This window comes from Ovis aries, chromosome X (genome assembly GCF_016772045.2).
Source record: "Ovis aries strain OAR_USU_Benz2616 breed Rambouillet chromosome X, ARS-UI_Ramb_v3.0, whole genome shotgun sequence".
Taxonomy (NCBI): domain Eukaryota; kingdom Metazoa; phylum Chordata; class Mammalia; order Artiodactyla; family Bovidae; genus Ovis; species Ovis aries.
This window is the reverse complement of record NC_056080.1, coordinates 42,913,589-42,939,338: the sequence shown is the minus strand read 5'-3', so window position 1 is coordinate 42,939,338 and position 25,750 is coordinate 42,913,589. Positions and strand designations below refer to the sequence as shown.

General features: G+C 41.7%; 1 protein-coding gene across 1 annotated transcript in view; it reads left to right on the top strand.

The window, feature by feature from the left end:
- MAOB (monoamine oxidase B) overlaps positions 1-25,750 on the top strand; it is a 121,071-nt gene that overhangs the window by 57,318 nt on the left and 38,003 nt on the right. The window lies entirely within an intron of this gene.

Genomic DNA, 25,750 nt, shown 5'->3' with positions numbered 1-25,750 from the left:
TTAGCCACTGGACCAACAATGTGTTGGCTGTTCAATTGTGTCTGAGTCTGCAACCCCATGGATGGTAGCCTTCCAGGTTCTTCTGCCCATGGAATTCTCCAGGCAAGAATACTAGAGTGGGTTGCCATTCTCTTCTCCGGGGGATCTTCCCAACCCAGGGATCAAACCCAGGTCTCCTGCACTGCAGGTGGATTCTTTACCATCTGAGCTACCAGGGAAGCCCATTTGAACTACCCCCATACTAAGTGCTCTAGTGGCTACTGTATGGGAACACAGAGGCCAAGAAAGTAAGCAGATTCTGTGCATTTTTTCCAAATGTTTCCAATCCAGCTTCAATTTTTTTAAAAGTTTGTCTAAAACATGTTGAGATCTTACAACAGAAACCCTACATTGTGGCATAGATTAATTTTGCTTATTCTGGCAACTCCAAATATATGGCATCACAAAGAACTTGGAAATAAAGAGTGAAATTCCTTATGTGCCTGTTGCTTCCTAAGAGCGAACCAACTTCAGTTCAGTTCAGTCGCTCAGTTGTGTCCGACTCTTTGCAACCCCATGAATCGCAGCACGCCAGGCCTCCCTGTCCATCACCATCTCCTGGAGTTCACTCAGACTCACGTCCATCGAGTCCGTGATACCATCCAGCCATCTCATCCTCAGTCGTCCCCTTCTCCTCCTGTCCCCAATCCCTCCCAGCATCAGAGTCTTTTCCAATGAGTCAACTCTTTGCATGAGGTGGCCAGAGTACTGGAGCTTCAGCTTCAGCATCATTCCTTCCAAAGAGATCCCAGGGTTGATCTCCTTCAGAATGGACTGGTTGGATCTCCTTGCAGTCCAAGGGATTCTAAAGAGTCTTCTCCAACACCACAGTTGAAAAGCATCAATTCTTCGGCACTCAGCCTTCTTCACAGTCCAACTCTCACATCCATACATGATCACTGGGAAAACCATAGCCTTGACTAGACGGACCTTAGTCAGCAAAGTAATGTCTCTGCTTTTGAATATGCTATCTAGATTGGTCATAACTTTTCTGCCAAGGAGTAAGCCTCTTTTAATTTCATGGCTGCAGTCACCATCTGCAGTGATTTTGGAGCCCCCAAAATAAAAGTCTGACACTGTTTCCACTGTTTCCCCATCTATTTCCCATGAAGTGATGGGACCGGATGCCATGATCTTCGTTTTCTGAATGTTGAGCTTTAAGCCAAGTTTTTCGCTCTCCTCTTTCACTTTCACCAAGAGGCTTTTTAGCTCTTCTTCACTTTCTGCCATAAAGGTGGTGTCATCTGTATATCTGAGGTTATTGATATTTCTCCCAGCAATCTTGATTCCAGCTTGTGTTTCTTCCAGTCCAGCATTTCTCATGATGTACTCTGCATATAAGTTAAATAAGCAGGGTGACAATATACAGCCTTGACGTACTCCTTTTCCTACTTGGAACCAGTCTGTTGTTCCATGTCCAGTTCTAATTGTTGCTTCCTGACCTGCATACAGATTTCTCAAGAGGCAGGTTAGGTGGTCTGGTATTCCCATCTCTTTCAGAATTTTCCACAGTTTATTGTGATCCACACAGTCAAAAGCTTTAGCATAGTCAATAAAGCAGAAATAGATGTTTTTCTGGAACTCTCTTGCTTTTTCCATGATCCAGCGGATATTGGCAATTTGATCTCTGGTTCCTCTGCCTTTTCCTAAACCATCTTAAACATCAGGGAGTTCACGGTTCACGTATTGCTGAAGCCTGGCTTGGAGAACTTTGAGCATTACTTTACTAGCATGTGAGATGAGTGCAATTGTGTGGTAGTTTGAGCATTCTTTGGCATTGCCTTTCTTTGGGATTGGAATGAAAACTGACCTTTTCCAGTCCTGTGGCCACTGCTGAGTTTTCCAAATCTACTGGCATATTGAGTGTAGCACTTTGACAGCATCATCTTTCAGGATTTGAAACAGCTCAACTGAAATTCCATCACCTCCACTAGCTTTGTTCGTAGTGATGCTTCCTAAGGCCCACTTGACTTCACATTCCAAGATGTCTGGCTCTAGATTAGTGATCACATCATCATGATTATCTGGGTCGTGAAGATCTTTTTTGTACCAACTTAGAATCCCTTTTTAAAAACTCTCCTAGGTACCCAGAAAGAGGTCAAGTCCCTGAGGTTTTCATGTACAGTGAGCAAGTTGGAATTAAACAGGATTGAGGTAGTTAGAGATGCTTCCATAGAGAGTGCTTTGGACACTTCTCAAAACCTTGAAAGACACTGCTAACTAAATTTAAGGGGCTAACTTTGTGGAGAGCATAAATACTTTTCCTATGGTGGTATTACTTTAATATTATTTTAATTAAGTTGTTTAACTGTCCCTAACTGTGACTGACTCTGGAGAAACCAAAGAACTGGCCCAAAGTGTTATAAATTATTATTGTCTTAAAATAGAGTTAAGGAAAATTCCCACAAGTAATGAGCTGTAGAGAAGATAAAGCTATAGTTAAGAGAAAGATGTTTATTCATTTCATCTTTGAACGCACATGCTGTATGCAAAGCTTTGAGCAAAAGGGCTGCAGAGTGACCTGGAGCCTTTTACTGCTGACATTTACTATTGCCTCTTTTTTAAGTTGGCAAATGTTAAGGGCAGCTGCTGCAGACAGTGTCTAGTCACATACAAACCAAGAAAAAAAAAATTACAATTCACAATCACCTATAGTTTAGGTTCTCACATGGAATCAAACACATATGTGCCTTGTGGTTCCTGGAAACTCAGTTCAAAATTGAATGTAGTAATAGCCAATACCTTTTGAGATTCAAATATGTGCAAAGCAGCATTCTAACCATTTAATATGCATTATCTCAATCCTCAGGAAAGCCTTACAGCTATTACTATCTCTTATTTACAAATGAGGGCATTTCAGCACAAGATGTCTGGGTGATTCGCTCAAGTCTCTCAGTTGGTAAGTGATGATGCCCCTGACTCCAGAGTTTGTGTACTTGGCTCCATAGCTGTGGTGCCAACCCCAGAAATCCTTATGTGAAAGGATCGGAAATCTCAAGAAAAAAAAGAAAAGGGTAAAGGTGCTCAGAACTGAACTGCGGACTCAACCCTCCTCTTCTTTCTGCTCAGTCTTGCTCCATAAGGCTACCTTTTTTCTGTCTTATTCCTCATTGCTAATTTTTTAAACCTCCATTTCACCTCCTGAGACCTACCTGACCTCCCGGTGGCATTAGGAGCCCATGGAAGCCACTGACATGAATTTTCCTTTTGGTTTAATCAGAGGCTCTCAGTATCTTTATCTCAGAGAGATATTGAACCATCTCATTTCATTCATAATCCAGGAGTTTAAGAAAGTATTAAAGTTGCTCATTCTGGTAAGACTGCTGGAACTCTGTTATACCAGATCAGTCTGAGAGTAGACAGCCATACATGCGTCTCACATTTATTTCATTTTCCCACTGCAAATTGTAAACATAATATAGTTAGAAGAAGAAGCATTGTTCTATGTCTAACTTGATGCTAAGGCAGAAAAGGAAAGGTAAGATTATATATTTAAGGGTGACCTATGTAGGGTAGGTGTTTTGGCAGTTGAAGGGGGTCATTATGATACCTAATGACATTGATCCTTTGGATTAGAAAGGATGAGAGTACTTCTAAAAAACAACAGGTTGTTTTAAGCTCCTACCTCTCTTTTCTAAGGCCAGGGCGGTTGTACTGCTGCTATTTTAGGGATCTCATATTTCTCCATTATTATTTCCAGGCATTTTTCCCAGGTCATTCTTGACATCTTTTCTATGAATACAGGCTGATTTCTTGACTGTAGAACCCTGGAAGAGAAACAGCAGTAAAAAATAAATTAGAATGAATGAAACTAAATTTTTATTATGGCTTACAACTACCTACATGCTATGCCCCTTCCAATGTCCTGACCCAGGTCACTCTAGTCTCCAGGCACTCTGGCTTCTAGTATGTCAAGTTTATTCCTATCCCAGCGCTTCTTCGCTTTGAAGTAGATTAAATATGAAACAATGATACAAATGAATTTATTTACAAAAGAGAAACAGACTCACAGGCTTCAAAAACAAACTGATGGTTACCAAAGGGGAAAGGTGGGAATGAGTGATAAATTAGGAGGTTGGAATCAACAGATACACATCACTATATATAAAATAAATACAAAAAGAATTTACTGTATAACACAGAGAACTATACAAATGTCTTATCTATAACGGAAAAGAATCTAAAAATAATATATATGTAGATATATACATGTATGTGAATCACTTTGCTGTATACTTGAAACTAATATAATGTAAATTAACTATATTTCAATTTTTAAAACATTTTTAAAAAGTGACTAGATATTCTTTGACACCCCTCCCATGGGGAGGGAGAGGTGGATTCTATGACCACCTCCCCCTACTGAGAGGGCTCTGTTGCTTATTTGACAAGTAGAATATGATGGAAGTGATGCTGTTCTAGTTTTGGGGCCGAGGACTTAAGAAACTGGCAAAAACACTTCTGACTTGGAACAGTCACTCTCGGAGCCTTTGAGTTACATCATATGTGAAGTCCAAATACCGAGACCACTGTGCTGGAAGAAACCGCATATGCATAGTCTCCTGTCCCAGCTGAATGTATAGTCTCCTGTCCCAGCTGAATGCTGCCTTCCAGCCTTACCTTTCAAAGCACTAAACTTGGCAGTGAAGCTGTCTTGGACGTCCAACACAGTCAAGCCTTCAAATGACTCCAGTCGCAGCCATTCTCTGACATAAGCCACACTAGTAACCTCAAGCAACAACGGCCCAGCTGAGCCCAGTCAATTCATAGAACTGTAAGAGATAGTAACAGGCTAATGTTTTCTGACATGGACTATTTCTTTATGCATCAATAGATAACCAACACATACTTGCTGTTTTTTCCATTTGGAATGCCCTGTCTCAGGTCTCAGCTCAAAGATCCCCTCCTGGGAGACCTTCCCTGATAACCTCACCTTAAAGAGTAGCTTCTCCCACCCCCACCTAATATTCTCTATTCCTAATTTATCCCTTCCCTGCTTTATTGTTTTTCCAATGCATTTATACATGCTTAACATCATATATGTATGTATTAGTGTTTTTTTTAATACTTATTTATTTTTGGCTGCCTTAGGTCTTGGTTGCAGCATGTGGATCTTTCATTGTGGTGGGCAGGCTTCTCTCTAGTTGTGATGGGGGCTCTGTAGTTTGTGGCACTCTGGCTCTCTAGTTGTGGCGCACAGGCTTAGTGGCCCCACAGCATGTGGAATCTTAGTTCTGTGACCAGGGATCAAAACCACATCCCCTGCATTGGAAGGTGAATTCTTAACCACTGGACCAACAGGGAAATCCCTATGTATTCAGTTTTCATATGCTTTCTCCTAGTAGAATATAAACTCCATGAGGGAAGAATTTTGTTTCTATTTTGTCCACTGAGATACCTCCAACACTTGGATAAGGACCTGGTGCATGTTAGGCTTTAGGTAAATGTTTCTTGCATGAATGACTGAAAGAATGGATCTTCACCCCCATGTGAGCCTATCTTTTAGAACACAGTTGGGCAGACTTTGATTTGGTATTGCTCTTAGGGGAAAAGTGAAATATTTTAGTCACAAGAAATCTAGTCTTACAAGATAACAAGTGCCTACCTCATCTGATGTCAGGAAACCAGGAGATCCTACCCCCATCTCAATACATACACCACCAGTTCCCACCAGAATTCCACGACTAAAGACTTACTTTCTTTGTTCCCGTTAAGTTACAAATGAACTTACAAATACAGAGGCAAACAAAACATACAAAAATCCTTGTGTTCATGGAGCTTATGTGTTAACTGGGTAGGACTGGCGGTAAACAAACAAAATATACAGAAAACCCAACTTGTATACCTAAAATAGAATTAGAATTAACCATGTTTGGTTTTATATTACTTTTCAGGCACAATCAAGAAATATGAAAAAGTGCAAAATAAAAAAGGATATAAAATACGGATTTTCTTAAAAGTGAAGTTAATTCAGATGTACCCAAAATTCATATATTTCTTTGTCTGAAACTTTTTTTTTAAAGTTCATTTATAATTTACCACTCTCAACTCTAATAAGTAATGAGTTAATTTTCAAATATATTTTAGAGTTAAAAATCAGTTAACCCACCAACTTGTGGAATTATGCAGAAAGCTTTGGCTTTTAAAACCTGTTACTTTTCCCATGTCAAGATTTAATTAAATTTCTATGAAGGGTTTAAACTTTTTAACCAGGTCTGCTAAATCCCCTGTATACATTAAAGCAATGTGTAATAAAACATCTGCTCAACCATATTTGGATGAATATATATATATATATATATTTTTTTTTTTCTAGAAAGTCCCAAGTGCTACAAAGAATTGGAGGTATGGGAGTGTAAGAGAGTGGGATTGAATATCAAACAAAGTAGGGCCTCACCCAGGGGGTGACATTCCAACAAAAACCTAACTGTAATCTGTAGGGTTTGCATGATGTAAATATTTCACTGTGGCTCAGGTCAACCTACCAATGTACTGTTAATTAATATAGACGTGGGAAGAGACAAGCACAGTGGGTTTTCCTGACTCAGTATGCACAAGCCCCAGCAACCCCACTGGAAGGTCAGTTCATATAGGCAGTTATAAGAATATCGGCTTTTATATCGAACCCAAGGCCCCTGCATTGGAAGCACAGAGTCTTAACCCTGGACAGCCAGGGAAATCCCTGTTGGAAGATTTTAAGTAGAGAGGTAACATGATCTTAATTTTGTATACCTGTGGCTGACTCATGTTGATGTATGGTAAAACCAATACAATCTTGTAAAGTAATTAACCTTCAATTAAAATAAATAAATTTATATATAAAAAGTTATATTCTACAGAAGTTCACTCATGAGAAAATAGATACTCTGTGTGTGTGTAGGCTCATATACATCTATGCACATGAGCACATGGTTATGTGTGTATTTCTTCTTCATAGATGTCATTCCCCCCAGCTACCACTCTGCTTTTTCTTTGGGGCAGATACAAGAGAAGAACACACATCCTTTCCTGTGAAGGGCTGATCCTTTTGCTTCATTGAGGCATTTAGCCAAGAGCTTACTGAAATAAAAATGCCATATATTATCTTAGCTTTTAAGAATATGTGGCTTATTCAACCCTAGAGCTTCTCATAAAAGCAAAATTCAAGATACGTGGTGAAGCCTTAAGTTGTCATCACAACTAGTTATATGCATTTCATTAAAAATATTCTTAGGATCCTGCTCTGTCCTCCAGTTTGGAAGCTCATAGCATTCTATTTGAATGGATTTATGTACATTTAGGAAACATAAGGGTTGTCAGCAGACATTCAGTAACTTTGAAGGGGAGCTTTTTGGAACTATACTTTGACAGTCTGCATTTCTCATTGCTCTGATCATCCTTTAAATCTAGTTTCAGTCAGCATAAGTTAGCTAGCACCTTGTGGACTGTTTTGGAATTTAAAACAACCATATGAGACAGTATCCCTGAATGGAATTTTACAATTGAAGCTATGCATATGAATGGTGTTAGAGGTATTTTAGGAACCGTCTCAGTTAATAGATTAATTTCAAGTGAGTCTAAATGATACAGATCAAAGAAAGAAAAAAAAAATACTTGTATGGTGAGAGACTTCCTGAATGTAAATACATAGACTTGGAGACAGAAGAAGTGAGATGGTTGAAAATAAAGTCCAGAAGAACAAGGACATAAATGCTTATAAATTTAACAGTGACCATGAATACGTCTTAATTACAATAAATCTTAAATATAAGACATCTTAAAAAGTGTCTCTTAGCTATGAATGAAACAGCCTTTGTCTCAATAGTCTTTTGCTATGATCTTCCACCCGCTTGAAGATGTGTTGGCAGTATCATATTAAGGTTCTTCATAGCCTTGAAAATACATTTCAGGGAAAAATCAAAAGATTAAAAACAGCTCTCCCATCTGTAATAATATAAAGATTAGGAACAAAACAGTGCCACTTGGAGCAACACGGATGGACCTAGAGATTGTAAGTCAGAAAGAAAAAGACAAATGTCATATAAAATATTTATATGTGGAATCTAGAAAAATGGTACCGATGAACTTATTTGCAAGGTATAAAAATAGCGTCACACATGTTTAAAACAAACTTACGGCTACCAACAGGAGAAAGGATGTGGGATGAATTGGGAGGTTGGGACTGACATACATACACTACTATGTATGAAATAGATGACTAATGAGAACCTACTGTACAGCACAGGGAACTCTACTCAGTGCTCTGTGGTGACCTAAATGGGAAGGAAATCTAAAAAAGAGGAGATATATGTATAACTGATCCACTTTGCTGTACAGCAGAAACACAACATTGTAAAGCGACTACAATAAATATTAAATATTGGGATCATACGCTTAGAAGCCAGAGGATCTGAATTTGAATTTGAGTCCCTGCTTATTGGCTATGCAATTTGAGGCAAGTTTCTTAATCTTTCTGCACCTCTATTTCTTAATCTAAAATGAAGATAATGATAACACCTTCCTTGTAGGTTGTTGAGAGAGAAATGAATGAAACTTGTAAAATCCTTGAAAGAATGCCTGGTCCAGAATTCCTGGTACAGAAAGTGTTAGCCATGGTGATGATGGTAATTACGGTGCTTGCCTATTACAATCCTTATTTCTCTTACCCACCTTCTTCTTGCTCATGACTTCCCTTTTGCAGTGGTGGGTTTTTGTTTTTTTTTTGTAAGCATATGGATGTCCATCAGAAGTACCCCTTAAGTGAATTTCTTTGAAAACTTTTTGTTCCTGATAAGAATTTTTTTCCAATAAAATGATACTTCTGGGATATTCCTTTCATCTCAGGCTGGTTGGTAAAGTTTGAATTCCCTTAGAGTGTCTATAGAGTGTATGTAAAATTCACAAGTGGCCTCTTTGCCAGATTTGCCTCTTTCTTCATCTGAATTTCACTCTAGGTTTCTCCTGCCATGTCTGTTCTCTACCAGATTCCACCCCCAAGGATTAATGTCCATAACAGTAATGTTCATTTTGGGGCCAAGGAAACCTTTCTATTTATGCATAAAATCTCTTTTGATTTATTCCAATGTGGAGTTCTTATTTCAAAGCATTGCATTTGAAATCTTGAAATCTTCTGACTCATCTAAAGTGAATCATTGTTTTAGTCTGTACCGTTAGAGAAAGTAAACAATTTGCCCCAAACTATTTATGGAGTGAAAAGTTGAAATCTTTACTGGCGTTAATCAGTGGCTGACTTTGGAACTGGATGAGTTCTTCAGTGGAAAGTAGAATACATGTTGTGTTGGATACATTCAAGGATATGAATTTCCATCTTGGGAGAGGACCTCTCCATAGACGAAGGCAGACTAACTCTGGAGTCATGGCCCTTCGTTAAGTCCTGGGCTTTCAATAAATTCGCTATGGACTCTAGATATATCACTTACTGTTTCTTAGAATCCTTAATTTCTAGTCTGTAAAGAGGGACTACTAGTTTCCACTCCCAGTGTTGTCATGAAAATTAAATATGATAAGATATAAAATGATTTTATAAATATCAGGTACTTTTACTATTTTAAAAAATCTTATGTGGCAGAAAAACCTTTCAGGTGGGATTTTTTTTTTTTTGATAATTTACTTTTTAGACACAATTTTTCCAGACCTAGATCATCATATATCCTCAGATTTCAAAATGATAGTATGGTAACCCAAAGAGGGTAATAATTGACATCTGAGGAAAAACCCATTGTGAGAAAAATTATTTCTTTTAGGAGACTTAATCTCTCTCTTTCTCCCCTTTGATGTTGTGTATGCCCAAGTTACAAAGAGCTTTTTCATCTTCTCATTACTCTATATAGTTTAGGGACATCAAAAGCATTTGGATAATACCTTTGAAAGACTGTGGACGCACCTGTCATCTGGCACCTGTGAGCCCAGTGAGGCTACAGTTGGACCAGGAGAGGGGTGCAGTTGTTTGGGATTAGTTGAGCTGCTTTCTGAGGCTGGAGTTCAGGGTCCAGGTCAGGAGGTTGAGAGAGTCCTTGACAGAGAAGGTGGCTGGATGAACACCTTCCCTGACAAGGGTGTTTTGGGGTGAGCAGTGGGGATTGATTGTTTTCTGCTGGTAAACCTCAGCATGCTGAGTGACGCCATAAGGGCAGGAAGCTTTGCACCTTCTGCTGCAAAGTCCTCCAGGGACTCACACAGTGGAATTCCCCTAGAGGACCCCAGGGCATTGTGTTTGTAAAGTTCAGTTCAGTTGCTCAGTTGTGTCCGATTCTTTGCAACCCCATGGACTGCAGCACGCCAGGCTTCCCTGTCCATCACCAACTCCAGGAGCTTGCTCAAACTCATGTCCATCAAGTCAGTATGTGTTTGTAAAGAGATATTGTATTTACTAAAATAATAATACTAAAAAAAATAAAATAATAATACTAGTATCCTTCTTAACACTTTACATATAGTATCTCATGTAATCCTCTCTTCAGCCCTGGAGGTAGGTATTATTATACACATTTTATAAATGATGAAAGTGTCAGCAGTGTAGAGTAACTTACCTACGGTCGGTCAGAGAATCAGCCTCTTTCTATGCAATCTGTTTCTTGCAGTCTCTTGGCCTCTAAAGGACAGTTGGTAAATAAAAAATAATGAAATAATGCCGTTTGTAGCAACATGAATACAACTAGAGATGATCATATTAAGTGAAGTCAGAAAGAGAAAGACAAATACCATATAATATCACTTATCTGTGGAATCTAAAACGAGACACAAGTGAACCTATCTACAAAACAGAAACAGAATCAGGGAAGTAGAGAACTGACTGGTGGTTGCCAGGGGAGGGAGTCTGGGGAGAGATGGAGTGGAAGGTTGGAGTTAAGAGCTTTGAGCTATTATATACAAAATGGATAAACAACAAGGTCCTACTGTATAGCCCAGAGAACTGTAGTCAGTATCCTATGGTAAACCAAAATGGAAAAGAATGTATTTTAAAACATGTATATATATGTATAACTGAGTCACTTTGCTGTGTAGCAGAAATTAATACAACATTGTAAATCAACTATATTTTAAGAAAGATTAATTGGTGATACTTTTTGTGGGAAGAAAAGTGTAGGGACAGTAGTGATGATATTAGTCAGTATTTACCCATTTGCTATAGACAAGGCACTCTGTTAAGAGATGTACTGCTTCCTGGCAATGACACCATGACATTGGTTCTATTTAAAGCCATATTATACAGAGATTAGACAGTGGAAGTTGCTTGCCCGAGTTCATATGGTTACCTAGTGCTGGACATCACAAGCTGTGTTCTCATCTCTAATCACGTGTAATTGGGCACATAAAGGGATATTTTTCAAGTGACTTCTGATGTCTCAATATTCTAAAATAAGAGTTGGCCACATTTACTATTAAGCCAGTGTCCCTTTTTTGCTAGGACTAATTGTATTTTTCGGAGAAGGCAATGGCACCCCACTCCGGTACTCTTGCCTGGAAAACCCCATGGTTGGAGGAGCCTGGTGGGCTGCAGTCCATGGGGTTGCTACGAGTCGGACACGACTGAGCGACTTCACTTTACTTTTCACTTTCATGCATTGGAGAAGGAAATGGCAACCCACTCCAGTGTTCTTGCCTGGAGAATCCCAGGAACGGGGGAGCCTGGTGGGCTGCCGTCTACGGGGTCGCACAGAGTCTGATGCAACTGAAGCGACTTAGCAGCAATTGTGTTTAGTTTTATTTCTTTAATGTCCTACAACCTACACCAACCAATTCTTTAACTCTTTACACATTGACCAGGTAACCTACAGTTCAGTTCAGTTCTGACACTAACTACTTTGCCAGTTGAAATTTCCAGGCCTCACCTACTTCCTACTGACCAATAGAAATCAAAGGTTCTCAGGACACACTCTTCAGGTTTGAAAATTTGCTAGAGCAGCCCACAGAACTCAGAGAAAACAGTTTACTATTACTGGTTTTATTATAAAGAGTACAGATAAACAACCAGATGAGAAGGTACACAGGATGAGGTCTGGAAGGGTCCCGAGCACAGTAGCTTCTGTCCCCAAGGAATTGGCATATACCACCCTCTAGGTATATGGATGCATTCTAGTTCACTGACCTGAGGCTCTCTGAACACCCTTCTTAGGGGGTTTTATAGAGTTTTCATTATGTAGGCGTGATGGATTAAATCACTAGGCATTTGATTACATCAGTAATCAGCAACCGCCTTCCTCCCTGGAGGTTCTGGGGCGGGGCTGAAAGTTCCAACTCTCTCATCACTTGGTTGGTTCCCTTGGCAACCAGATCCCATCCAGAAGCTATCTAAAGGCCCATTAAGAGTCACCCTCATTAGCATAAATCTGGTTTGATTGAAGGGGGCTTGTTAGGAATAACAAAAGAAACTCTTCTCACCCCAGTTGCTCAAGAACTCCCAAAGGTTTTAGAAGCTCTTGTGCCAGGAACTTGAGATAAAGACCAAATATATATTATCACAATATCACACTATTGAAGTAGCATTTTCCAAATATCTCTATAAGCTCTTATAGCTCTTTAGTAATGGCTATTTTAATAAGCATTTGATCTATTTTTTCCTATGAAAAAACCACATTTGATTTATTAATTAAACTTTAATATTAGAGCTCAGAAAACTATCTTTCATGTAAATTAGTTATGGAGGATTTTATAAAGTCTTTTAGTGAGACTACAGTGATCTTTTCTCTAATTTAAGATTGTGTATAAGTTAATGCAGCTAACAGAGCATGTTAAGAATGCATGGAAAGGAAGATTTCGATATTTAGATTTGTTTAAAATTTATTGGAATTTGGAGACCATGTGGATTTCAACTACCAGGTCCTTGCCTAAATAACTCAAAACATGCAATAGGAATTATTTTTTTAAAGTCCTTGGAGATATGTTTATGATGGCAAATTCACTCTTGCTCCTGGTACAAACCTCTATGTGACCTTAATGAGATTTTAAAATTATGACATATGATATAAAAGTGAGTTTTGCTTTGTAGGCCTTCTGTCACCTGAAAACTTGGTTTACCCATGGGTGTCAAGCCAACAGACACACCCAAGTCAAAGTGAAGGAGAATTTATTATTACTTGCAGCAAAGAAGAACACTGGGGATCTTTCCCAAAGCAGTGTCTCCCCACAGCAAAATTGTGCTGTGCTTAGTCACTCAGTCACGCTCAACTCTTTGTAACTCCGTGGAATGTATGTATCCCTCCAGGCTCCTGTCCATGGGGATTCTCTAGGCAAAAATACTGGAGTGGATTGCCATGCTCTCCTCCAGAGTATCTTCCCAATCTAGGGTTCGAACCCAGGTCTCCCGCATTGGGGTGCCTTCTTTACCATCTGAGCCACCAGGGAAGCCCCAGAATACTGAAGCAAGTAGACTATCCCTTCTCCAAGGAAACTTTCTGACCCAGAAATCGAAGTGGTATTATCTCCTGCATTGCAGGTGAATTCTTTACCAGCTGAGCTACCAGGGAACCCCCCAACAAAGTTGAGGAAGTTAAAGGTACATGCATATTCATGAAAGGGCTTTAGCAAAGGAGAATTCAGCATAGAATTGGGACAAAGGTCGACAGAGGCCAAGTTTTAGTTGATTGAAGTCTGGAGCATCATGGGGGCCTTAATTCCTGCAGAAGACCTCAAAGATATTACGTATATTCCTTGAGCAGGAACCAGGACTCTGCTTTAATTGCTGTGCTATTGTTTCTTATTCAGCTGCAAAGCATTGGATACCACTTAACCACCGAACAACAGCAACAACAAATTGTTTCTTGATTGCTCTTCCTTTGTTTCTGCATTCCCTCCCTTCCTTGATCAGCAACTGGTTGAATCTGCCTTTTGGAACTCTGAAAAGGTCAGGGAGGCTGAATGAAGCCTATTTCCTATGAACAGGAAACATGCATGCATGCTTAGTCTTGTCCAACTCCTTGAGACCCCATGCACTGTACCCCACCAGGCTCCTCCATCCATGGGATTCTCCAGGCAAAATACTGGAGTGGGCTACCAGTTCCTCCTCCAGGGGATCTTCCCTACCCAGGGATCAAACCCATGTATCCTGTGGCTTCTGCACTGGCAGGCAGACTCTACCACTGAGCCACCTGGGAGGCCCCACAAACAAGAAACAGGGACTGAGGGTGGGACTCGGAAAGGATTTGTACCTGGAAGTCCTGCAGGGTCCTGCTCAGTTTCACTTAGTTTTGATTACAGTCTTTCTCCTCTCAATTTCCCCTGTCAGTCTGTTAATCTATCTGAATATGTTTGTAACAGCTATGGCTGTATTTCTTATTTCCTTTAGCGAGCCTCTGGTCAGGATCACAGAGAAGAAGATTGGGACCTCCCCACTAATCCTCCCCAAAGAAAACCCGTATTCTCAAAGGGGGTCCCGTTGTACCTGGTTCTATATATTTTCCTGAGATTAACCCACCACCCCTACCCCCAGAGCCTGGAGATCGAGAGTCTTTAGACATTGCTACAGTCTGTTGTGTCTATTCCGTTAAATGGCTGTTATGAGGGAGTTTCCCAGGAAGCAGATCTCTGAGACGGAGAGGAGCATCACTTCACTTCACTTTAGTCACTCAGTCGTATTCAACTCTTTGTGACCCCATGGACTGCAGCATGCCAGGCATCCCTGTCCATCACCAACTCCTGGAGTTTACTCAAACTCATGTCCATTGAGTCAGTGATGCCATCCAACCATCTCATCCTCTGTCGAAGGGGTTCTCCTCCCACCTTCAATCTTTCCCAGCGTCAGGGTCTTTTCAAATGAGTCAGCTCTTCACATCAGGTGGCCAAAGTATTGGCGTTTCAGCTTCACATCTGTCCTCCCAATGAACATTCAGGACTGATTTCCTTTAGGATGGACTGGTTGGATCTCATTGCAGTCCAAGGGACTCTCAAGAGTCTTCTCCAACACCATAGTTCAAAAGAATCAATTCTTTGGCGCTCAGCTTTCTTTATAGTCCAACTCTCACATCCATACATGACCACTGGAAAAACCATAGCCTTGACTAGATGGACCTTTGTTGGCAAAGTAATGTCTCTAGCATGCTGGAGGGTTATTGGGGAGTGCTCTGGGCATCAACAGCTGTGCACGGAAGGGGAAAGAGGCAGGACCCAGCAGAGGGAGAAGTCAAACTGTGATATATTTTCAGTGGAATCCTCAGCCCACCCTGCAAGGAATTCTGAAGATGGGATGACACTTCAGAGCTGTCCTGACCAGGGCAGGAGGACAAGACCTCTCTACCCTCACATCAGTCAGTCACTGGAAGTGCGTTGCTCAGAGAAGGGAGCATGACCTTGGGTAAAGTGGTTTTTTTCTGCAGCTGGGGTTGTCTCTGAAGGAGGCTAAGAGCCAAGGGCTGCCTGCCAGGAACACTCTTAGCAGGTAAAGAAATAAGACCTTTACTTCCGAGTGGGGAGATGGGCAAGCTCATCACAGCGTTCACTGTATTGACCGTTTGGGTAGACCACTCTGCTCTCATGTAGTTCTAGACCAAGTTTTACTTATTGAGGCTTTTGTAGACTTAGCCCCCTGGCTAACAGAATGGCTCTGGATGGATATGCATAGGGGTGTTTGGGATAAGATAGCTGCAGTCACGAGGCTTCCTTTGTGGCTCAGGGGTAAAGAATCTGTGTGCAGTGCAGGAGAGGCAGGAGACGCAGGTTCGATCTCTGCGTCAGGAAGATCCCCTGGAGGAGGGCATGGCAACCCAGTCCAGTATTCTTGCCTGGAGAATCCCATGGAAAGAGGAGTCTGGCTGGCTATAGTCCATGGGGTGGCAAAGAGTGGACATGACTGAAGCGACTGAGCACACACGCAGGCAGATGACCTCATGAATCCTGCTGACTGCACTCTGCAAAGCTCCCTTTACAGCCATGTAGCCAGGTGACACCATGAAGTCAACCATGTGCCATGTTATAATTATGGTGCTGTAACTGTTTCCATGGACCTGCTCTCCAACTAGACTTTGGAGCTTGTTGAGCCTGGGATTGTGTCTTATTTCATTTCTGTGTCTTCAGAGGGTCACATGGTTCTTGTCTCATATCTGTGGTCAGTATGCTGTTAGTGATTGAAATAAATTGTCCTAATGTTCTTAGCACTTAAAAATTGATGCCTAGAGATTTTCTTCTGGGCCTATCCAAGCCTATCATTAGGCTTCCCTGGTGGCTCAGATGGTAAAGAATCCACTTGCAATGCGGGAGACTTGGGTTTGATCACTGGGTTGGGAAGATCCCCTGGAGGAGAGCATGGCAACTCTCTCAGTATTCTTGCCTAGAGAATCTCCATGGGCAGAGGAGCCTGGTGGGCTACGGTCCATGGGGTCTCAAAGAGTTGGACACGACTGAGCGACTAAGCACAGCAACATCCAAGCCTATCAGTAAAATGATCTTAATTCTCTTCATCATTTAGCTAAATATAGTATCAGTTCTAATTTGATAGTTATCCTTTGCTTGGGCTTTTAAAGTCACAAACACATTTAAGCAGACAGAGTGGAATGGCAATGAGGTGGGCCACATTGGTGCCTGCTGTTGTTTATGCCCTTGGGACCATCCAGATCTTGGATCTCCTGCTGTTACTGAGTCCAAGTTCACTTTGCTTGCCGCATGACAGGCTAATGAATCTGAGAGATGAGGTGTTGAGGCAAAAAGAGACTTTAATAGGGGAGCCAGCAGACTGAGAAGATGGCAGGCTAGCACCATCAAAATCACCATCTTATTGCGGTCCAGATGGCAGGTTCTTTTATAGATCAGAGAGAAAGAAGCAATAAGTAACTGAAGTTAAAAGGGCAGAATAGAGAGGGAGAGGCAGTGGGGAAGTAAAGTGAAAGGGTCTTAAGCCTTGCAAAACATCTCAAAGGGAGTGGCCAGCCTTTGGAAGGGGTGTGTTAATCTCTTCTATTCACAGGCGGGCACAGACAAGCTATCTCTCCAGAAGCTTAACAAAGGCCCTTTAGTTTACAGTCAAGCAGAAGCTCAGGGTTCTCCAGGCAAGCCATTAAGTATGATTATAATAACAAGAGCAATGAAAAGCAAGTCAAAGAAACAGTTTCTAACGTGGAGTCAGAATTGGCTTTCTCCCTGCAACACTGCCGCATCTTGAGAGGTGGCATGAGGTGGAGAACCAGCTTGATTTTAAGCACGGCTGAATTTGAACCCCTCTCATTAGCTGGATGATCCTGGGGAAGTTGTTTATCCTAAGACTCGCTCTCCTCCTCTGTAAAATGGGTCAATACACAAATGTTCATGGACATTTCACATTCTTGTGTAGGTGTTTGGGGACCATTTTCTTGGGCATTTACCTCGAAGTGAGTCATAAATTGTGTGCATAAGCATCTTTAGTAATTACTGCCAAAAGGTTTTCCAAAGTGGTTATACTATGTCACACCATCATTATCAGGACATGGCAGTTCTGGTTGCTTCTTAATTTCACCAACACTCGGTGTTGTCATCAAGCTTTGTCAACCTCAAATTCGTGACTCTTGAGAAAGGGCTCAAGTTAAGTTTCAGTTATACTCTCTGGTTTTATATGCAGAATTGTTTGTATATGTGTGCTTTACTGGAGAGATTGCATGGTTTTCTACAGAGCTTCAGGGGGGCCCTTGTCCCAGAGAAGGGCAGGGGCCACAGCTTCAAGTTGTTGGCTTTCTTATAATCCTTAACACTGTAATGGTACACGTAGTGTTTATTCGAGCCAAGATTCCTCTTGGGAAAACTAAAACTGCTGGGTAGCTGTCTCTATTTTTGAAAAGCACATTATGGAAGGCCAAAGCACTCTGGCATTTTGCTAGTGCTGGTGGATGTCGGGAGATGTTGGCAATGTTCAAAATTTCATGTCCTAAAAAAAAGTGATGATATTTATTGGGGGTATTTTAGGTGTCTGTGCTAATTTGATCAAATAAACACGTACGTGTCTACTAATTGAAAGAGTGAAAAAATTGGCTCAGGAAGATAGATTTTAGCTGTGGGCGTTATTCTGCTTTGGAAACAACCTCTTGACATCAGTGGTGTGTCCTGATGGTTTGCAATGTGATACAGCTGGAAATGGCTAATACAAGTAGCAGAGGATTAGAGGCACAAAATCCTGCATCCTTCTCAATACACTCTTATTCTTTGAGGTAAATGTATGGGCTTATTTTGAGAACTCTTTCCTGTGGAGCTCTCCATCTCCATCAGCAGGTATATTTAGAAAAGATTAGGAAAGTAAAGGGAACAAAGATACTGATCAAGTTTTGGTGGGGGAAGAATTACAATGTTCAGTTTCCTAGTTGAAACACTTAAAGTTTTTTTTTTCAGAAGATATTAAATTTCATGGTGTTTAGAAAGCATTTAGTCGCTCTTCTGTTTCAGACGGTGAAGAATTCCTCTTCTTATTTTAAAACTATTTGCCTTCATCCGTTTGGGTTGCTATAACAAAATACCACAGACTGGATGGCTTATAAACAACAGAAATTTATTTCTCCCAGTTCTGGAGGCTGGGAAGTCCAAGATCAAGGTCACTGGCAAATCTGGTGATGCTGTCTGCTCGCTGTGTTCTTGCTTGGCAGAAGCTTCCAGACGTTCTTTTATAATGGCGCTGATCTCATTCATGAGAATGAAGCCCTCATAACATAATCATCTCCCAAAGACCCCCGCCTTCACATACCATCACGGGGTGGGGTGCGGGAGTGGTTAGGCTTCGACATACAAATTTGAGGGGGAAACAAATATTCAGTCTGTAGCACTATTCATCCAATCAATCATCTATCCATCCATACAATCATCCAGTTATCCAACAGTTGTCAAACATCAGTCAAATATACATCACCTTTAAGCATTATCAGTCAGTCAGTTCAGTCACTCAGTCGTGTCTGACTCTTTGGGACCCTATGGACTGCAGCACACCGGGCTTCCCTGTCCTTTACCATCTCCTGGAGTTTGCTTAAACTTATGTCCATCAAGTCGGTGATGCCATCCAACCATCTCATCCTCTGTCATCTTCTCCTCCTGCCTTCAGTCTTTCCCAGCATCAGGATCTTTTCCAATGAGTCAGTTCTTCACATCAGGTGGCCAAAGTACTGCAGTTTCAGCTTCAGCATCAGTCCTTCCAATGAATATTCAGGACTGATCTCCTTTAGGATGGACTGGTTGGATCTCCTTGCAGTCCAAGGGACTCTCGAGTCTTCTCTAGCACCACAGTTCAAAAGCATCATGGGAGGAGGTAAATGATTGATTTTTTTCCTGAAGTGGCTGGGGAAGGAAGACAAAATCACGTGGAACACCTAGAGAATAATGTTGAGCTGACATGGGCAAATATTAATATAAGTTACTATGGTAAGAATTCAAAATGAGGTGAACTTTGTGTTTTGAAAAGTAATGGGAGATGAGGTCAATTTTTGAAAGGCTTCCTGAAGAAAGTGAGTCTTGAGCTGGGTGTAGAAAGTAGTTTAAGTTTTGCACTGCCAGAAGTCAGAAGGCAAAGGAACATCTGAGGGCACATGGAGCCACGATGCAGGGGTCAGGTTGTCCTGCAGAGATCAGAGCACAGAGGCCTCTCCTTGGCAACCACCTTGTTCCAGCCTGGATTATTCCAATGAGCAGAAGAAAGAGGATGAAACAGGCCTCCTTTCTGTTCCTTGTACATCTGTTTCATCTCAGGATGCTTGCTGGGGCCTCTAAGTAAAGCACTCTTTCCTCTCCCGCCCCATCACACTGAGAGTCACATGGTTCCCTCTTCTCTTCTTGTCTTTTCCTTCAAATAGTACCTTCTCAGTCAGGCCTTCCCTGACCACCTTATTTAAAATTGCAATCAACCCCAAACCACCAACACTCCCTCTTTGCCTTTCTTACTCTCTTTTTCTTTCTGCTTTTTAATTAGTGTAATTGCTTTACCATGTTGCATTAGTTCCTGCTATACGATGAAGTGAATTAGTTATATGTATACATATATCCCCTCCGTCTTGGACCTCCCTCCCACCTGCATCCCCCATCTCACACCTCTAGGTCACCACGGAGCACCCAGCAGTACTTCCTTCATAGCACTTATCATCTTTTAATATACCACGTGATTTTCTTCTTAATGTTTTTAGCCTCTGTTTTGTTTATTTTGTTTCTGTCTATTACAGTGTAAGCTCCCAGGAGAGCAGAGACTTTTGTCTGTTGTCACTGTGCCCCCAGAGCCTGGAACAGGTGCTTAGGAGGTGGTCAAGAAATATTTGTTCACCTATGTAATTTTAAAATTTCTGTTGAAAAATTATTTATTTTGATTTGAGGATAATTATTTACAAAAATGTGATGGGTTTTGCCATACATCGACATGAATTGACCATAGGTATACATGTGTCCCCTCCATCCTGAATCCTCTTCCCAGCTCCCTCCCCACCCCATCCCTCTAGGTTGTCACAGAGCACCAGCTTTGGGTGCCCTGCTTCATGCATCAAACTTGCAACTAGTTATCTATTTTACATATGGTAACATATGTTTCAATGCCATTCTCTCAAATCATCCCACTCTCTCGTTCTCTGAGTCCAAGAGTCCAAAAGTCTGTTCTTTATATCTGTGTCTTGTTTTACAACAACAAAAAAAAAAAAAGAAGAAGAAAGAAAAAGAAGTATCTGTGAGCTAATGAACTGGCATGGAAGTCATCTGAGGAGGGAGGTGGACTGGTCTTTGCCTGGAGAGTCACAGAAAAAGATCTGGCAGGTTATTGAACACATCATTAGCTTCCACCTGGTTTGTAAGAATCTCAAGTGGTTCCTGGATCTAAATATCTGCCAGAGACCTTCTTGAGCAGCGGCTCACAGAGCTGAGATCTAAGTAAATGCTTGAGCTCTAAATGCACAAACCTGAGATTAAGTTCTGTTCTACTTGCGTGCAAGCTGTGTGACCTTTGAACATATTACTCAACCTCTGTGTGCTTCAGAACACATCTGTAAAGTGAAACATACAATTAGCAATTTACTCACTGGGTTGTGAGAATTAATTTAAGTAAAACCATTAACCTAGTGTCTGGCAAATGGTATTCAATAATTCTAATTAAAGGCTGGAAAGTTTCATGATCAAGAGCATTGACTTTTGAATGTCTGAATTTCAATCCTGTGCCATTTAGTAGTTGTGAGACCTTGATAATTATTTTACCTCTCTGTGTCTCAGCTTCTCCATCTGAAAGGGTGGCTGTGAAGATTCATGAATTAATACATGCAAAGTATACAGAACAAGGTCTGAATGGGGTAAACATTCACTATTAGCTGTTACTGTTAATGTTATTATAATTCCTGCAGAACTTTGCCTAATGTTTCAGCCACTATCACAACCACCTTCCCTATTTCTCCCTACATGGACAATTCTGTTGCAGGAAGAGGGACCCTTCAAGGGCCCAAGAGTGAGCTCCTGTCTAACCCTTGGAAATGGATTGCCCGAGGAGGTACACGTACTGACAAAGTGAGAGACTTTATTGGGAAGGGGTGCCCAGGAGGAGAGCAGGAGGGTAAGGGGACCCAGGAGAACTGCTCTGTCATGTAGATTGCAGTCTCAGGTTTTATGGTGATGATGTTAGCTTTCTGGGTTGTCTCTAACTAGTCACCTTGCTTGGTCTGACTCAAGGTCCTTTCAGGTGGTGTGGATCTCTCAGCCAAGATGGAATCCAGCATGAGGATTTCTGGGAGGTTGTTCATCTCCTCCCTCTTTCGGCATCTCCCAAATTCTCCTGGTTATTTTTTGGAGGTAGCTTTCTATTCCTTATCAAGACCTCCTGTTGTGAGAAAGTCAGGCTGGCCTTGCCAAGGTGAGTGAGTTACCTAACCACTCCAGGCCTTTCCTGTACTAAGTATTGTTGTCTGTGCCTCCCTCCAGCTTCATCCATGTGATGATGCAATCAGAACACAGTGTTGACACCAGGCTCCAAGCACTTAGAAATGAGAACACATTAACAGAGGAAGAAAGCCATTTGTCTAAGTAGAGCTTCCTGCCCTCCTCCTCCATGAAAGTGAAATTGAAGTCATGTCCGACTCTTTGCGACCCCGTGGACTGTAGCCTACCAGGCTTCTCCGTCCATGGGATTCTCCAGGCAAGAATACTGGAGTGGGTTACCATTTCCTTCTCCAGGGGATCTTCCTGACCCAGGGATCAAACCTGGGTCTCCTGCATTGGAGGCAGATGGTTTAACCTCTGAGCCACCAGGGAAGCCTAAATTTCTTTTCTTCCAAACTGGAGATATAGATCAAAAGTTAAGCTCAGTCCTCCTCCTGTTTTGTCTGTGACTTGATCGGAGTCCTTGCCAAGAGCTGTCAAAATGACTGCGTTCTTGCCAGGTGGCTGGCTCTGGCTCCCAGGAGGAAGGCATAATTTCCATGAACAGCAGAGGAGACACTGAGAAGGAATCTGTTTTGAATCTGTTGTTTAGACTTTTAAAAGTCACCCTGTACCCCTTCTCCTGTAGTTGTGTTCCAGCCCTTCTTAGACTCTTTTCATTCTTGAAGATTACTGAGAACTGAAAGTAGCTTGGCCTCACCTGTTCTTACTGTAGAGACTGGGGTCAGCTTGGGAAGTTCAGTTCATCTGCTCAGTCGTGTCTGACTCTTTGCGACCCCGTGGACTACAGCACGCCAGGCCTCTCTGTGTATGACCAACTCCTGGAGCTTGCTCCAACTCATGTCCATCGAGTTGGTGATGCCATACAACCATCTTATACTCTGTCTTCCTCTTCTCCTCATGCCTTCAATCTTTCCCAGCATCAGGATCTTTTCCAATGAGTCAGTTCTTCGCATCAATGTGGGAAATAAGATGGCAAAAGGGCTTCCCAGATGGGACTGAATTCAGGGTGGGTGGTCTTTGCCTCCAGAGAATGAGGGTCAGGAGAAGGACAAGAACACCTGGAACATCAGGATTGTCACTGTCGTTAGTGATGTGTGTGCCTGCCAAGCCAGCCCATCTCATTATGGGCCAAGAAGACAGATTTCAGGTGTTTTCAATGGGCTTGCATGGCTCAAAGGCTACAAAATAAGGCCATGAGATAATCAAGTTGGTTGCTGGTTGTCTGCAAGTTTCCTTTAAAATGTCACACATCAATCTCCATGCTAGGTTTTCTGATTCTAAGAATTGACCCAAAGGAGATTAATTGATAAACATGGATTTATGGGTAAGAAGTGGTTGTATAAATGACAGGGCATGCCTCATGATCCGAGAACTGTCAGCACCATCCATTTAGTGAGTGCATCCTATTTGCTCTGTATCATTTGGGTTAATTCTTATAATACCCCTGTGAGATGGGTACCATTATTCCAAATCTAAGGATAGGAGTACACAAATGTTAAGCAACTTGCCTGTAGTCACACAGCTATCAAGTTTCAGAGCCTGTTTTGAATCCATTCTTTGGTCTTTTAAAGCCACCCTCCATCCCTTCTCCTGTGCTTCTGTTTCAGCCCTTTTCAGACTTTTACATTCTTGAAAATTACTGAGAACTTCAAGTAGCTTTGGCTCAAGTGACACCATCTGTTTGTATTTTCCATATTAGGAATCAAAACTGAGAGTTTTTAACAATATCTATTAATTCACCTAAGGTGAAAGTGAAAGTTGCTCAGTTGTGTCCAACTATTTGAGACCCCATGGACTGCAGCACACCAGGCTTCCCTGTCCAACACCAACTCCCAGAGTTTGCTTAAACTCATGTCTATTGAGTCGGTGATGCCATCCAACCATCTCATCCTCTGTCGTCCCTTTTCCTCCCACCTTCAATCTTTCCCAGCATCAGGGTCTTTTCTAATGTGTCAGTTCTTCACATCAGGTGGCCTGAGTATTGGAGTTTCAGCTTTAGCATCAGTCCTTCCAATGAATATTCAGGACTGATTTTTTTTAGGATGTACTGGTTGGATCTCCTTGCAATCCAAGGGACTCTCAAAGGTCTTCTCCAACACCACAGTTCAAAAGCATTAATTCTTTGGCACTCAGCTTTCTTTATAGTCCAACTCTCACATCCATACATGACTACTGGAAAGACCATAGCTTTGACTAGACTATATATAGTCCGTTTGACTAGACCATATATAGTCCACTAGACTATACAGTCCATGGAATTCTCCAAGACAGAATACTAGAGTGGGTAACCTTTCCTTTCTCCAGGGGATCATCCCAACCCAGGGATTGAACCCAGGTTTCCTGCATTGCAGGTGGATTCTTTACCAGCTGAGACACCATGGAAGCCCAATTCACTTAAAGTAACAACAATACCCCTATGACAAGTTAAAATAGTTTTATGGGGAAAAAAAAGATGTTTTCTAAAGCAAACACATGAGTGAGTGGCATTGATTTTCATTTTTGTGTGTCTTTCCCACCTGGCTGAAGAGGAAATAGCTGGATTCTCCTATCTGCCTTTGGCATTCAATCTGTTGTGATATGTTGCTTTGTCCCTGAGCTGGGGACTTACTGTGATGTCTTCCCATGATTTCCTCAGATGAGACAGGCCTCCCTGGACAATATTCTAAATAGTAATAATCACTGGAATGTTTCTACAAAAGCCAAATCTGAGGCACAAAACTCTCACAGTATCTTTGGTCATGTCAAATAAATTTAGACCTTTCCCTACTTCCCCTACTTATTCTCTGAAGCTTGAAGATTTGAGTTTTTATGGCTCTAATAATAGTTATTTCTTGGGTTCATCGTAAAATTTCTGTAATCTTATACAACAATACAGTTGGCTCTCCATGTTTACAGATTCAGCCGACCACAGATCATGTATTATATTTATGATTGTGGTTGGTTGAATCCATGGATATAGAACTCACAGATACAGAGGGCCTGCCCTGGGATTTGAGAATCCATGGACTTGGGTGTCTGCTGTGCGTCTTGGAAACAGTACCCCGAAGACACCAAAGGATGTAATCGCTTTTATAAACTTAGCTAAGGTGCTACTTGCTTGGATGTAAGACACCAAGGACTGTCAGTAAATGAGCACATAAGTACATCACAGTACTCTTTGTACATTGTTTGGTTTCCATTTACTCACACAGAGCTCTTTGTGGTGGTCACTTCTCACTTTGGTTTTGGCTTTAGAGTTCTGAACACACCTCCTGTCTATGAGCATTCCTGATTTAGGAGGGCTTTGGCAGCTGATCTCTGACCCCATCGTGTTGCCAGAATGATTTCTGTTGGTGCAGCCCCCACTGTGTTTAGGACCCAGTTGAATGCCTGGCCTTCAGTGGGGGTAACGTCTCAACTGGGCTGCTAAGCTGGCATCTATCAAGTGCAGTCTTGGAAAGCCCTCGCCCACCTCCTTCATATCCTTTCCATATGATGTGTGCTTTACAAAGGTGTTATCCTTGAGAAAGGAGGGAGGGATAGTGGAGAGGTACCCGTCTCACAATGGGTCGAAGGTTAACCAGGAAGGAGAAATAGGTCACTGTTGTTGGATGGGGCTCTCTGTGCAGGTCATGATAACTCTGCCCTCACCCAAAAGCTGTTCTTCACCTTTTCCTGGGCCAAACCACATGCATCACATGGAAGTTCACAATTTCTGAAGCCACTGCTTTTATGTTCTCAGGAGCTACCATGGCTGTTGGTGCAGACCTTGGCAGTGACAGAGCGGACACCAATTAACCAAATGTGCTGGGCTCACATGCTTCTTCAAGTCATCTGCTGGTGATTTCTGGCAGAACCAAAGTGTTTGTGAAAACAAGCACACACAAAGGGCTGAATAACCTGTCTGTCTGACTATTAATTTCTTCCCCTCCATTCTTGGTCCTGGAGCATGGAA